At 38.3% G+C, this 14,290-nt stretch overlaps 1 protein-coding gene across 1 annotated transcript in view; it reads right to left on the bottom strand.

Annotated features, from left to right (window-relative positions):
- Nucleotides 1-3,303, bottom strand: part of PSPH (phosphoserine phosphatase) — a 29,244-nt gene extending 25,941 nt beyond the window's left edge. The window contains exon 1 of the mRNA XM_034988757.1: nucleotides 3,283-3,303. The gene's annotated coding sequence lies outside the window, so the exon portion shown is untranslated. The remainder of the gene's footprint in view (nucleotides 1-3,282) is intronic.
- Nucleotides 3,304-14,290: the final 10,987 nt, after the last annotated feature.

Here is a 14,290-nt window from a genome sequence, read left to right as displayed (position 1 = left end):
GGAAGCCTGCTTCTCCCTCTCCCACTCCCCCTGCTTGTGTTCCCTCTCTTGCTGTGTCTCTCTCTGTCAAATAAATAAATTAGATCTTTTAAAAATTTTTGAAAATTTAAAAAAATTAAAAAATAAAAATTAATCCAGAATGTATCATAAATCTAAATAAAAACACTGAACTCTAAAACTTTTAGGGAAAAAAATGTAGGAGAAAATCTTATGACCTGGGGTTAGGCAAATAGTTCTTAGACAATACTAAAATCCCAATCTAGAAAAGAAGAAAAAGATTATAATAATGGACTTCATCAATATTAAAAGCTTATGCTCTGTGGTTGTTGAATGAGTAGAGAATTTCAGATCTACAAAATAAAAAATTCTATATATCTATTACCCACAACAATGTGAATATACTTAGTACTACTGAATTATATCTGAAGTTCCAAAAAGAATGATTAAATAAATCGTATATTTCACAGTCAATGAAATATGGTCTCATCAATAATGCTGTGTAGGATACATGGTCACCCATACCTATGTGTATAGGATACCCCCACTGATAAAGATGTTCATATTTACTAAATGAAAAAGTTAAGTTACATAAGGACATAGTTAAATTCAGTAACACCATCAATCCACTAGATATAATTGACACCTACAGACTATTTCACCCAACAACAGAACATCCTTCTTAAGTTCACATGTAAATTCACCAAGATAGACCACATTCTACACCAAAAATGTACCTTAACAAATATGAAACAATAGAAATCATACAATATCTGCTTTCAGACCACAGTGAAATTAAACTAGAAATCAATGACAGAAAGATAATTGGAATCCCCCAAAATGTGGCAATTAAACAACACTTCTAAACAACACATGGGTCAAAGAAGAACTCTCAAGAGAATTTTTTAAATATTTTTAATTAAATGCAAATGAAAACACAACTGATCAAAATATATGGGATACAGTAAAAACAGTATCTCTCATGAACACAGATGCAAAATTTCTCAACAAAATATTTCCCTCTAGGGAAATTTATAGTATTGAATGCTATATTAGAATAGAAAAATAAGATCCACCTTAAGTTTCTACCTTAAGAAGCTAGGGGGAAAAAGAGCAAATTAGATTGACAGTAAGGAGAAGAAACAAAAATTAGAGCAGAGATCAATGAAATTGAAAACAGGAAATCAATAGAGAAAAGCAACAAAATCCAAAGCTGGTTCTTTGAAAAGATCAATAAAGTTATTAAGACTCTAGTCAGGCTAACTAAAAGAGAGAGAGAAGAGACACAAATTACAAATATCAGAAATGAAAGCAGGGACATCAGTACAGATCCCATGACAACTAAAATGATAATTCAGAAATATTATGGGGACGCCTGGGTGGCTCAGTTGGTTAAGTGTCTGACTTTTGATTTCGGCTCAGGTCATGATCTCAGGGTCGTGAGATGGAGCCCCAAACAGGGCTCCATGCTGGGCATGGAGCCTGCTTAGGATTCTCTCTCTCCCTCTCCCTCTGCCCCTCCCCTCCCCTACCCCCACCCACATGCTCTCTCTCTCTAAAAAAAAAAACAACAAAAAAAAAACTAATGAACACCTCTATAAACATAAATTTGATAACTAGATGAAATTGACCAATTCCTAGAAAAACACATCTAGCAAAACTCACAGGAGAAGACAATTTGAATAGGCCTATATCTATTAAGGAAATTGAACCAATAACTGATAATTTTCTAAAACCAAAGACCAGGCCTAAATGGGGATAACTGGTCTACCAAACATTTAGAGAAGAAATTATACCAATTCACTGCAATCTCTTTCAGAGGTTAGAAGAAGTGGGAATACTTACTTCCACTCATTCTATGAGGTATTACCCTAATATCAAAAACAAAGACATTACAAGAAAAGACAACTATAGAACAATATTTCTCATGAACACCGATGCAAAATTTCTCAACAAAATATTAGCAAGTCAAACCCAACAACATATAAAAAGAATTATATACCACAACCAAGTGGGATTTATCCAAAGTATTCAAGGCTCGTTCAACATTTGAAAATCACTTAATGTAATCATCAACAGGCTAAAAAATAAAAATCACATGATCATTTCAATAGATGAAGAAAATACAACAAAATACAAACACAGCAATACTCATTCATGATAAAAATTCTCTGTAAACTAGGAATAAAAGAGAACTTCCACAATCTGATAAAGAATAGCTACAAAAAAATTTAAAAAGACACCCTATAGTTAACATTATACTTAATGGTGTGAGAAACCAGTTTTCCTATTAAGATCAGGAACAAGGCAAAGATGTTACCACTCACCACTCCTTTTCAACATTGTACTAGAAGTCCTAACTAATGCAATAAAACAAGAAAAGGATATAAAAGGTATACTGATCAGAAAGGAAGAAATAAAATTGTCTTTGTTTAGAAATGGCATGTTCATCTAATAGAAAATCTGACAAAAATCGACAAAAAAAACTAATAAGTAGTTAGAGCAAGGTTGCTGGATACAGGTTAATATATAAAAGTCATCTCTTGCCTATATGCTAGCTATGAACAAAGAGAATTTGAAATTTTAAAATATGCCATTTACATTAGCACTCCCCTACATTAGCACTCCCCAAAATGAAATACTTAGGTATTAGTCTAACAAAATACGTACAAGATCTATATGAGCAGAACTACAAAACCGATATATAAAATCAAACAGGTACTAAATAATGGAGAAATATTCCATGTTCACAAATACGAAGACTCAATATTGTCAACATGTCAGTCCTTCCCAACTTATTTATAGATTGAGTGCAATACCACTCAAAACTCCACCATGTTATTTTGTGGGTATAAACTAACGGATTCTAAAGTTTACATGAAGAACCAAAAGACCAGAATAACCAACACAATATTGAAGGAAAAGAACAAAGTAGTAGGACTGCTTTAAGACTTTAAGACTTACTATAAAACTACTAATAACCAAGACAGTATGGCATTGGTGAAAGATAGACAAATAGATCAGTGAAAAAGAATAGAGAGCCCAGAAATAGACCCAGATTAGTACAGTCAACTGATCCTCAACAAAGGAGCTAAGGCAATATAATGGAGCAAAGACAGTCTTTTCAACAAATGGTGCTGGAACAACTGGACATCCACACGCAAAAAGTAATGAATCTAGATACAGGCTTTACACCCGTCACAAAAATTAACTCAAAATGGATTACAGACCTAAATGTAAAATGCAAAACTATAACACTCCTAGAAGATAACATAAGAGGGGTACCTGGGTGGCTCAGTCGGTTAAGCGTCTGCCTTCGGCTCAGGTCATGATCCCAGGGTCCTGGGATGGAGCCCCATGTCGGGCTCCCGGCTCACTGGGGAGCCTGCTTCTCCCTCTCCCTCTGCTGCTCCCCTGCTTGTGCTTTCTCACTCTGTCAAATAAATAAATAAAATCTTAAAAAAAAAAAAATAACGTAAGAGAATACTTACATGACCTTAAGAATGGCAACGACTATTTAGATACAACACCAAAGGCATAATCCATGAAAGAAATACTTAATGCTCATTAAAGCTGAATTTCATTAAAATTAAAAACTTCTACTCTGTGAAAGACAATGTCAAGGGAATGAGAAGACAAACCACAGAGTAGGAGAAAATATTTGCAAAAGATATATCAGATAAAGAGTTGTTATCCAAAATATACAAAGAAGTCCTAAGAGTCAACAATAAGAAAAACAATCCAGGGCGCCTGGGTGGCTCAGTTGGTTAAGCGACTGCCTTCGGCTCAGGTCATGATCCTGGAGTCCCTGGATCGAGTCCCGCATCGGGCTCCCTGCTCAGCAAGGAGCTTGCTTCTCCCTCTGACCCTCCCCCCTCTCATGTGCTCTCTCTCATTCTCTCTGTCTCAAATAAATAAATAAAATCTTAAAAAAAAAAAAAAGAAAAAAGAAAAACAATCCAATTTAAAAATGGGCCAAAAATAAATTAAAAAATAAATTTAAAAGTGGGTCAAAGATCTTAACAGATACCTCACCAAAAGAAGATATACAGATGACAAAAAAGCATACGAAAAGATGCTCCACATCATATATCATCAGGGAAATGCAAATTACAATGAGATACGAGTAAACACCTATTAGAAAAATTCGAACACTTAACAACACCAAATGTGGCAAAGGTGTGTAAACACAGTAAGTTTCATTCATTGCTGGGAGAAATGCAAACGGTACAGCTATTTTAGAAGACAGGCAGTTTCTTAAAAAACTAAACATGCTCTTATCATACAACCTAGCAATTGTACTCCCTGGTATTTACCCAAATGAGTTAAAAATTTATGTCCACACAAAAATCTGCACACGGATGTTTATAGCAGCTTTATTCATTCATAATTGCCAAAACTTAGAAGCAACCAAGATGTCCTTCAATAGGTGATTGGGTAGGGGTGCACCTGGCTGGCTGTCAGTAGGCATGAAACTCCTGATCTTGGGGTCATGAGTTCAAGCCCCACACTGGGTATAGAGCTTACTTTAAAAAAATTAAATTAGGGGTGCCTGGGTGGCTCAGTTGGTTAAGCGACTGCCTTCAGCTCAGGTCATGATCCTGGAGTCCCGGGATCGAGTCCCGCATTGGGCTCCCTGCTCAGCAGGGAGTCTGCTTCTCCCTCTGACCCTCCTCCCTCTCATGCTCTCTGTCTCTCATTCTCTCTCTCTCAAATTAAAAAAAAAAAAAACACAATAAAAAAAATTAAATTAAACGGGTGAATGGATAAATAAACTGTGTGTGGTACATGCAGACAAAATATTAATTACTCAGTGCTAAAAAGAAATGAGGTATTGAGCCTAAAAAGACATGGAGGAAGCTTAAGTGCATATTAATAAGTGAAAGAAGCCAATCTGAAAAGATTATATACTATATGATTCCAACTATATGACATTCTGGAAAAGGCAAAACAATGGAAAAGGTGAAAAGGTCAGGTGTTGCTAGGGTTTGCAGGGGGTGGTATGGGGTAGGAGGATAAATTGAAGAGGCAGACCACAGAGGATTTTTAGGGCAGTGAAGATACTCTGTGTGACACTATAATGATAGATACATGTCATTACATATTTGTACAAACCCAAAAAATGTACACCACCAAGAGTGAACTCTAATATAAACTATGAACCTGAGTGATTAGGATGCGTAGGCTCATCAATTGTAACAAATGTACCATTCTGGAGAGGGACATTGGTAATGAGGGAAGCTATGCATGCATGGGGGCAAAGGGTATATATAGAAACTGTACCTTCCTCTCAATTTTTCTCTGGACCTAAAACTGCTCTAAAAATATAAAGTCTTTAAATATTAAAAAAGTAAGCTATAGTAAAATTAAAACCATTATGAGTATATACAATAAAGGGACGTTAAGACAGAGAAATAGTTAGATATTTAATGGAAGAACTGAGAAGCCTAACAGGGTATGGTAAAGCAGCTCAGAGATTAACAATTCCAAGAAGCCTTTACCAACTCTGGGGAAGTGGTATTACTAGGCACAGGATTATCCGGTAGAGCTGGAACCGCAGTGACCTGCCCAGTTGAAGCGGGAGTCACAGAGGAAATGCACACATTGCCACCTGAAACATGGGGGAGAAATACCCTGGTTTCTCACTTCCTCTCTTCAGGGCTTTCTCTTGGCCAAATCTAGCGAGAAGCCAGCTGACACAGGAACTTGAGGGGAAATGTATTTTTCCTAGATGTCAGAGCAGAGCAAAGGAAGAGCAAGGAACAGATTATGACAAAGGCAGGCCAAAGAACAGCACAGATTGCAAAGAAGACCTACAAATAAGAGGAGAAAACTAATTCCAGTAGAAAAATGGGCAAACAACATGAATATGCAATTCACTAAAGGCCAATAAACAAACAAAAGATCTAATTAACACTAGTAAAGAAATTCAAAGAAAAATAATGAGTTACAAATTTTTTCACAGACATACAAGATTGGAAAGGTTGATAAGGATGCAGGAAAATGGGCACTTATTGGTAGTGTGAATATAAATCCACGCAATTTTTTACCTTAACTAGTTACCTATCCCAAAGAGCTCAATCAATGCATAAATATTTCTCTTTTAGGATGTTCATTAGATAAGTTAAACAATTTATGGTATATACATTTATTGTACAATAGAATACAGCATAGCAATTTAAAAGGATGGTAAATCTATATTTATTGACAAAGAACTTTGGACAAATTACTGAATAAAAATGCAGAATACAAAACAATATATATAGTATGAACTTATCCATATAAATCTGTATGTAATTGAAAGATATTTGAAATGTTTACCAAAATGCTGAATGGCTGCCTCTCAATGATTTTCACTCTTCCTTGTACTCTTTTGTATTACTTGAATTTCCTACGTGGCTATGCATTATGTATTATGTTTGTCATTAGGGAAAACACAAAGCTATCCTTATAATGGAGAAAAATAGGAAAATTTATATTACAAAGCAATATGATACAACATAAAAAGTGCAGCAATTCATGACTGAATCTTCCCTCTCCTCCTCCTAGAAATTCTACAAAGCAACAGAGAGATGATTGAGGGGGACCTGAAAATCCTGTATTCCACAATACTAGGAGACGAAAAGCAACTAGAGTTTCCAAGATCTGAGTAAGGGCTACCAAGAGCAGCTGAGATTGGGCAGCAACTACATGGGAAGTGGCACTTGGAAGTGTTTAAGGGAACCAGCAGCAGCAGATCCCACATTGTCCTCCTTCAGCTCCTCCCCCTCCTGGACCTAGTGTCATAGCTCCATGCTAAGGCCTTCCTGTTCTTTCCAGCATCTGCAGGACACTCATCCCATCAAGATGAACCATAGTGTGGTCCTCACTTCTAAAGGCCGTTTGAAAGCAAGAGCCGTTGCCCTCGCCAGAGATAATGGCGTCTGAAACAGGCCCAGAGGAATGAAATGGGGGAGTTGTGAGAGATGCAGTCTGGAGATCCATATAGTTCTTGGGAATCTAAAGATCTCTTCAGGACAGGAGTTAAGATGGCAGAAGAATAGGGGGACCCTAAGTTTGTCTCATCCCTCGAATACAGCTAGATAGTTATCAAATCATTCTAAACACCCAAAAAATCAATCTGAAGTCTGAGAAAACAAATGCTGCAAGTCTACTAGTAGAAAAGCGACCACTAATTTGGAAGGTAGGAGATGTCCAGACTTGAATCCAGTATGATATATCTAAGGATATGGTAGCGGGGAGAGAGCCTGCCTAAGGAGACTACCCCAAAGTCTTAGAAGCAGCGGAGCCAACACTGGAACCTGTAGAAGTCTGCTAGAGTGGGGGATGCGCCTGGCTTAAAGGTGCTCTGGTGGCGAAGCAGGGTGGAATCCCAGGTGTGACCGCCGGGTCTGAGATGCCCCAGGTCCGCAAGAACGGGTGGTGTCTGAGTGCCTAACGGTTCCCAGGCATAGCAGCATGAAAGCCCGCTGAGAACAGTGAGCCTAGGCGCCGGCTGTCTGCTCTGTGTTGTCATAAACTGCAAACCGCTGCAGGGTCGTGTGACCACTTTCATGGGCCGGGTCCAGCGCAAGGCAGAAAGGTGGTGAGACTCTCCCTGGGAGGAAGAGTGTGGGTCTGCACTGCAGGAGTCCCTAAAAGTTAAGAGTTTTGGAACTCAGTGCATGCCTGAGAGAAAAACGCTCAGACACAGGCAGGGTGAACCCAGAGTTCTGGCAGAAACCAGGTGGACACCAGTGATTGATTGCTCTCCTGTGAGGGCTCACTGAAGAGTCTGGGATGTAAACTTTCAGCTCTGCGGCTGGACAGCTGGGCAAGGAGATACTCATCCTGCCCATCAGTGCTGAAAGCCTGCAGGGAGCCAAACAGCACCACCTAGTGGACCCCAGGGGTGCTTACACAGAGCCCTGCCTCGCTGTGCACTGGAGGGAGGCACATCTCCACTAGGGCGAGCCCACCTGAGAAATCAGCGCAACAGGCCCCTCCCCCGGAAGACCACTACAAACAACTCACTCGCACCCAGTTTACTGATCATAGAGGGCTGCAAAGCTTCAGCTCTAAGGGAAGACAGTATCTAGCATTCTTTGTATTTTTATTCTTTAGTCTTTTAGTGTTACTTTTTCAGTTATTTTCTTATTTTTTCAATTCTTTCTTAATTTTTATTTTATATATATTTTGTATATGTATTTTTAGTTTCCTTTCATTGTATTTTATTTTACTTTTACATATATATGTTTTTCTTTCTTTCTTATTTTGGGATCTAGTTTCTTTTAACAAGCAGACCAAAACACACCAGGATCTAGTTTTTTGTTTTTGTTGTTTTTTGTTTCTGTTGTTGTTGTTATTTTTGTTTTCTTTTCTTTTTCTTTCTTCTTTTCTTTTCTGGACAAAATTATGAGATGGAGAAATTTACCCCAGAAGAAAGAACAGGAGGTAGTACCCACAGCCAGGGATTTAGTCAGTATGGCTATAAGTAATATATCCAAACTAGAATTTAAAACAACAATTATAAAGATACCAGCCGGGCTTGAAAAACGCATAGAAGACACTAGAGAATCCCTTACTGTAGAGATACAAGAACCAAAATCTAGTCAGGCCAAAAGTAAAAATGCTGTAACTGAGATGAAGTCCCAAGTGGAGACCACAAAAACAAAGATGAAAGAAGCAGATGAGTGAAGCAGTGATATAGAAGATAAAACTATGGAAAATAATGAAGACGAAAAGAAGAGGGAAAGAAAACTATTAGATCACAAAGGTAGACCTAGGGAACTTAGTGATTCCATAAAGCAAAATAACATCCGTAATATAGGAGTCCCAGAAGAAGAGTGGGAAAAGAGGGCAGAAGGTTCATTTGAACAAAGTATAGCTGAGAACTTCTCTAATCTGGGGAAGGAAACAGGCATTCAAGTCCAAGAAGCACAGAGAACTCCCCTCAAAATCAACAAAAATAGGTCAACACCTCAACATACTATAGTGAAACATGCAAATTACAAAGATATAGAGAAAACCTGAAAGCAGTTTGGGACAAGAGGTACCGTGCCTACAAAGGTAGGCACATAGGCTGGCAGCCAACCTGTCCACAGAGACCTAGCAGGCCAGAAAGGACTGGCATGATACATTCAATGTGCTAATTGGGAAAAATATGCAGCAGCGAAGAATACTTTATCCAGCAAGACTGGTCATTCAGAATAAAGGAGAGAGAGTTTCCAAGACTAACAGAAACTAAAGGAATTCGTGAACACTAAACCAGCCCTGCAAGAAATATTAAAGGGGACCTTTTGAGCAGAGAGAGAGACCAAAAGTAACAAAGACTGGAAAGGAACAGAGAATCTACAGGAACAGCAACTTTATAGGTAGTACAATGGCACTAAATTAGTATCTTTCAATAATTACTCTGAATGTAAATGGACTAAATGCTCCAATCAAAAGACAAGGGTATCAGAGAGAAAAATAAAAACAAGACACATCGATATGCTGCTTACAAGAAACGCATTTTAGACCCAAAGACACCTCCAGATTCAAAGTGAGGAGGTAGAGAACCACCTATCATGCTAATGGACATCAAAAGAAAGCTGGGGTGGCAATCCTTACATCAAACAAACTAGATTTTAAACCAAGGACTGTAATAAGAGATGAAGAAGGACACTATATCATAATAAAGGGCTCTATCCAACCAGATCTAACAATTATAAATATGTATACCCCTAACTTGGGAGTGGCCAAATACATAAATCAATTAGTAATGAACTTACAGAGGGTGCCTGGGTGGCTTAGTCAGTTAAGCATCTACGTTCGGCTCAGGTCCCGCATCGGGCTTCCTGCGCAGTGGGGAGTCTGCTTCTCCCTCTCCCTCTGCTGCTCTCTCTCTCTCTATCAAATAAATAAACTCTTTTAAAAAAAGAGTTTAAGGGCGCCTGGGTGGCTCAGTTGGTTAAGTGACTGCCTTCGGCTCAGGTCATGATCCTGGAGTCCCTGGATCGAGTCCCGCATTGGGCTCCCTGCTCGGCAGGGAGCCTGCTTCTCCCTCTGACCCTCCCCCCTCTCATGTGCTCTCTCTCTTTCTCTCTCTCTCAAATAAATAAATAAAATCTTTAAAAAAAAAGAGTTTAAAAAAATAACAAATTTAAAGAAACTCATTGATAATACTACAATAAGAATAGGGGACTTTAACACCCCACTCACAGCAATGGGCATCTCACCTAAGCAGAAGATCCACAAGGAAGTGAGAGGTTTGTTTTCTTTTTTGTTTTTTGTGTGTTTTTTTAAAAATTCTTCAAAAAATTTTTAAAGATTTTATTTATTTATTTATTTATTTGAGAGAGAGAGAGCACACGAGAGAGAGCTACAGAGAGCATGAGCAGGGGAAGGGGCAGAGGGAGAAGCAGACTCCCCCCACTGAGCAGGAAGCCCAATGTGGGGCTCAATTCCGGGACCCTGGGATCATGACCTGAGCCAAAGGCAGATGCCTAACCAACTGAGCCACCCAGGCACCCTGAAACAAGAGCTTTGAATGACACACTGGACCACATGGACTTAACAGATATATTCAGAGCATTTCATCCTAAAGCAGCAGAAAACACATTCTCTCCAAGTACACATGGAACATTCTCCAGAATAGATCACATACTGGGTCACAAATCAGGACTCAACCAGAACAAAAAGATTGAGATCATATCATGCATATTTTCAGACCACAATGCTATGAAATTTGAAGTCAACCACAAGAAATTTGGAAGGACCACAAATACATGGAGGTTAAAGAATATCCTACTAAAGAATGAATGGGTCAAGAAGGAAATTAAAGGATTTAAAAAATACATGGAAGCAAATAAAAATGAAAACATGACAGTTCAAACCCTTTGGGATGCAGCAAAGGCAGTCTTAAGAGGGAAGTATATAGCAATACAGGCCTTCCTCATGAAGCAAGAAAAGTCTCAAATACGCAACCTAACCTTACACCCAAAGGGGTGGGGAAAAAACAGCAAATAAAACCCAAATCCAGCAGAAGAAGAGAAATAATAAAGATTGGAGCAGAAGTCAATGATACAGAAATTTAAAAAAAACAACAACAGTACAACAAGTCAACAAAACTAGGAGCTGGTTCTTTAAAAGAATGAAAAAGATTGTTAAACCCCTAGCCAGACTTATCAAGAAGAAATGAGAAAGGACCCAAATAAATAAAATCATGAATGAAAGAGGAGAGATCACAACCAACACTGAAGAAATACAAACAATTATAAGAGAATATTATGAGCAATTATATGCCAACAAATCAGGCAATCTGGGGGAAATGGATGCATTCATAGAAACATATAAACTATCAAAACTGAAACAGGAAGAAACAGAAAACCTGAACAGACCCATAACCAGCAAAGAAATTGAATCAGTAATCAAAAATTTCCCAACAAACAAGAGTCTAGGGCTGGATGGCTTCCCAGTAAAATTCTACCAAACATTTAAAGAAGAATTAATATCTGTTCTTCTGAAACTGTTCCCAAAAACAGAAATGGAAGGAAAATTTCCAAACTCATTCTATGAGCCTAGCATCACCTTGATCCCCAAACCAGACAAAGATCTCACCATAAAGGGGAATTACAGACCAATATCCCTGTTGAACATGGATGCAAAAATTCTCAACAAGATACTAGCTAATAGGATCCAACAGTACATTAAAAGAATTATTCACATGACCAAGTGGGATTTATTCCTGGGCAGCAGGGGTGGTTCAACATCCACAAATCAATCAATGTGATACACCACATTAATAAAAGAGAAAGGATAAGAACCATACGATCCTCTCAATAGATGCAGAAAAAGCATTTGACAAAGTACAGCATCCTTTCTTGATAAAAACCCTCCACGATGTAGGGATAGAGGAAACATACCTCAACATCAGAAAAGCCATATATGGGGGCGCCTGGGTGGCTCAGTTGGTTAAGCGACTGCCTTCGGCTCAGGTCATGATCCTGGAGTCCCAGGATCGAGTCCCGCATCGGGCTCCCTGCTCGGCAGGGAGTCTGCTTCTCCCTCTGACCCTCCTCCCTCTCATGCTCTCTGTCTCTCATTCTGTCTCAAATAAATAAATAAAATCTTTTAAAAAATAAAATAAAATAAAAGCCAGATATGGGGGCTCCTGGGTGGCTCAGTCGTTAAGTGTCTGCCTTCAGCCCAGGTCATGATCTCAGGGTCCTGGGATCGAGTCCCACATCGGGCTCCCTGCTCGGCGGGAAGCCTGCTTCTCCCTCTCCCACTCCCCCTGCTTGTGTTCCTGCTCTCACTATCTCTCTCTGTCAAATAAATAAATAAAATATTTTTAAAAAGGAAAAGAAAAGAAAAGCCATATATGAAAGACCCACCGCGAATATCATCCTCAATGGGGAAAAACTGAGAGCTTTTCCCCTAAGGTCAGGAACATGATAAGGATGTCTACTCAACAAAGAGCAATAAAAGGCATCCAAATTGGCAAAGAAAAAGTCAAACTTCCACTCCTCACAGACAACATGAAATGTAGAAAACCCAAAAGATTCCACCAAAAAAAGTGCTAGAACTGATAAAGGAGTTCAGCAAAGTTGAAGGATATAAAATCAATGTACAGAAGTCTGCTGCATTTCTATACACTAACAGTGAAGCAACAGAAAGAGAAATCAAGGAATCAATCCCATTTACAATTGCACCAGAAACCATAAGAAAGGAACAATCTAACCAAAGAGGTAAAGGATCTGTACTCTGAAAAATACAGAACACTTATGAAAGAATTTGAGGAAGGCACAAAGAAATGGAAAAACATTCCATGCACATGGGTTGGAAGAACAAATATTGTTAAAATGTCTATGCTACCCAAAGCAATCTACACATGCAATGCAATCCCTATCAAAATACCACCAGCATTTTTCACAGAGCTGAAACAAATAATTCTAAAATTTGTATGGAACCAGAAAAGACCCCAAATAGCCAAAGGAATGTTGAAAAAGAAAATCAAAACTGGAGGCATCACATTTCCAGACTTCAAGCTGTATTACAAAGCTATAATCATCAAGACAGTATAGTATGGCACAAAAACAGACAGATAGATCAGTGGAACAGAAGACAGAACCCAGAAATGGATCCTCAACTCTATGGTCAACTAATCTTTGACAAAACAGGGAAGAATATCCAATGGAAAAAAGACAGTCTCTTCAACAAATGGTTTTGGGAAAACTGGGCAGCTATGTGCAGAAGAATGAAACTGGACCACTTTCTTACACCATACACAAAAATAGACTTAAAATGGATGAAAGACCTAAATGTGAGACAGGAATCCATCAAAATCCTTGAGGAGAACACAGGCAGCAACCTCTTTGACCTCGGCCACAGCAAACTTCTTGCTAGACATCTCTCCAGAGATACAGGAATCAAAAGCAAAAATGAACTATTGGGACGTCATCAGGCAAAAAGTTTTTGCACATCAAGGGAAACAACAAAACTAAAAGGCAACCTACAGAATGGGAGAAGATATTCACAAATGACATATCAGATAAATGGTTAATATCCAAAATCTATAAAGAACTCACCAAACTCAACACCCCAAAAATAAAAAATCCAGTCAAGAAATGGGCAGAAGACATGATCCAAATGGCCAGCAGATACATGAAAAAATGCTCAACATTACTCAGCATCATGGAAATACAAATCAAAACCACAATGAGATACCACCTCACAGAAGTCAGAATGGCTAAAATTAACAATACAAGAAACAATAGGAGTTGGCAAAGATGAGGAAAAAAGGGAACCCTCTTACACTGTTGGTGGGAATGCAAACTGATACAGCCACTCTGGAAAACAAGGAACCTCCATACTGAGAAACAATCTGAGGGTTTTGTTGAGGGGGAATGGGTTAGCCCGGAATGGGTATTAAGGAGGGCATGTACTGCATGGAGCACTGGGTGTTATACGAAAACAATGAATCATGGATCACTACATCAAAAACTAATGATGTATTTGTATGGTGACTAACATAAAAAAACAAAATAAAATAAAATAGAAGTTAAAAATAGAGATACCCTATGACCCAGTAATTTCACTAATAGGTGTTTACCCCTAATATTTATAATAAATAAAAATCTTTAAAAATTTTTTTCAGTTTGCATCTAAAAGTGAAACCAAACTGTATGTTGCATTATTGAGGCTCACCTAATGTGATTCAGAAGATTGAAATAGGATGACTAAAGATCTGCTAGTCAAGGGCAAATAAAAGAAAGCAGGAGTAATAATTTTAATAGAAGATAAGGTGGAAGCCAAAAATCTTTAAGTAAGA

Source organism: Mirounga leonina, unplaced genomic scaffold (assembly GCF_011800145.1).
Source record: "Mirounga leonina isolate KUSES-001 unplaced genomic scaffold, KU_Mleo_1.0 Mir_454, whole genome shotgun sequence".
Lineage (NCBI taxonomy): Eukaryota > Metazoa > Chordata > Mammalia > Carnivora > Phocidae > Mirounga > Mirounga leonina.
Note: the sequence above shows the minus strand (reverse complement) of the source record. Positions and strands in the feature narration are given on the sequence as shown.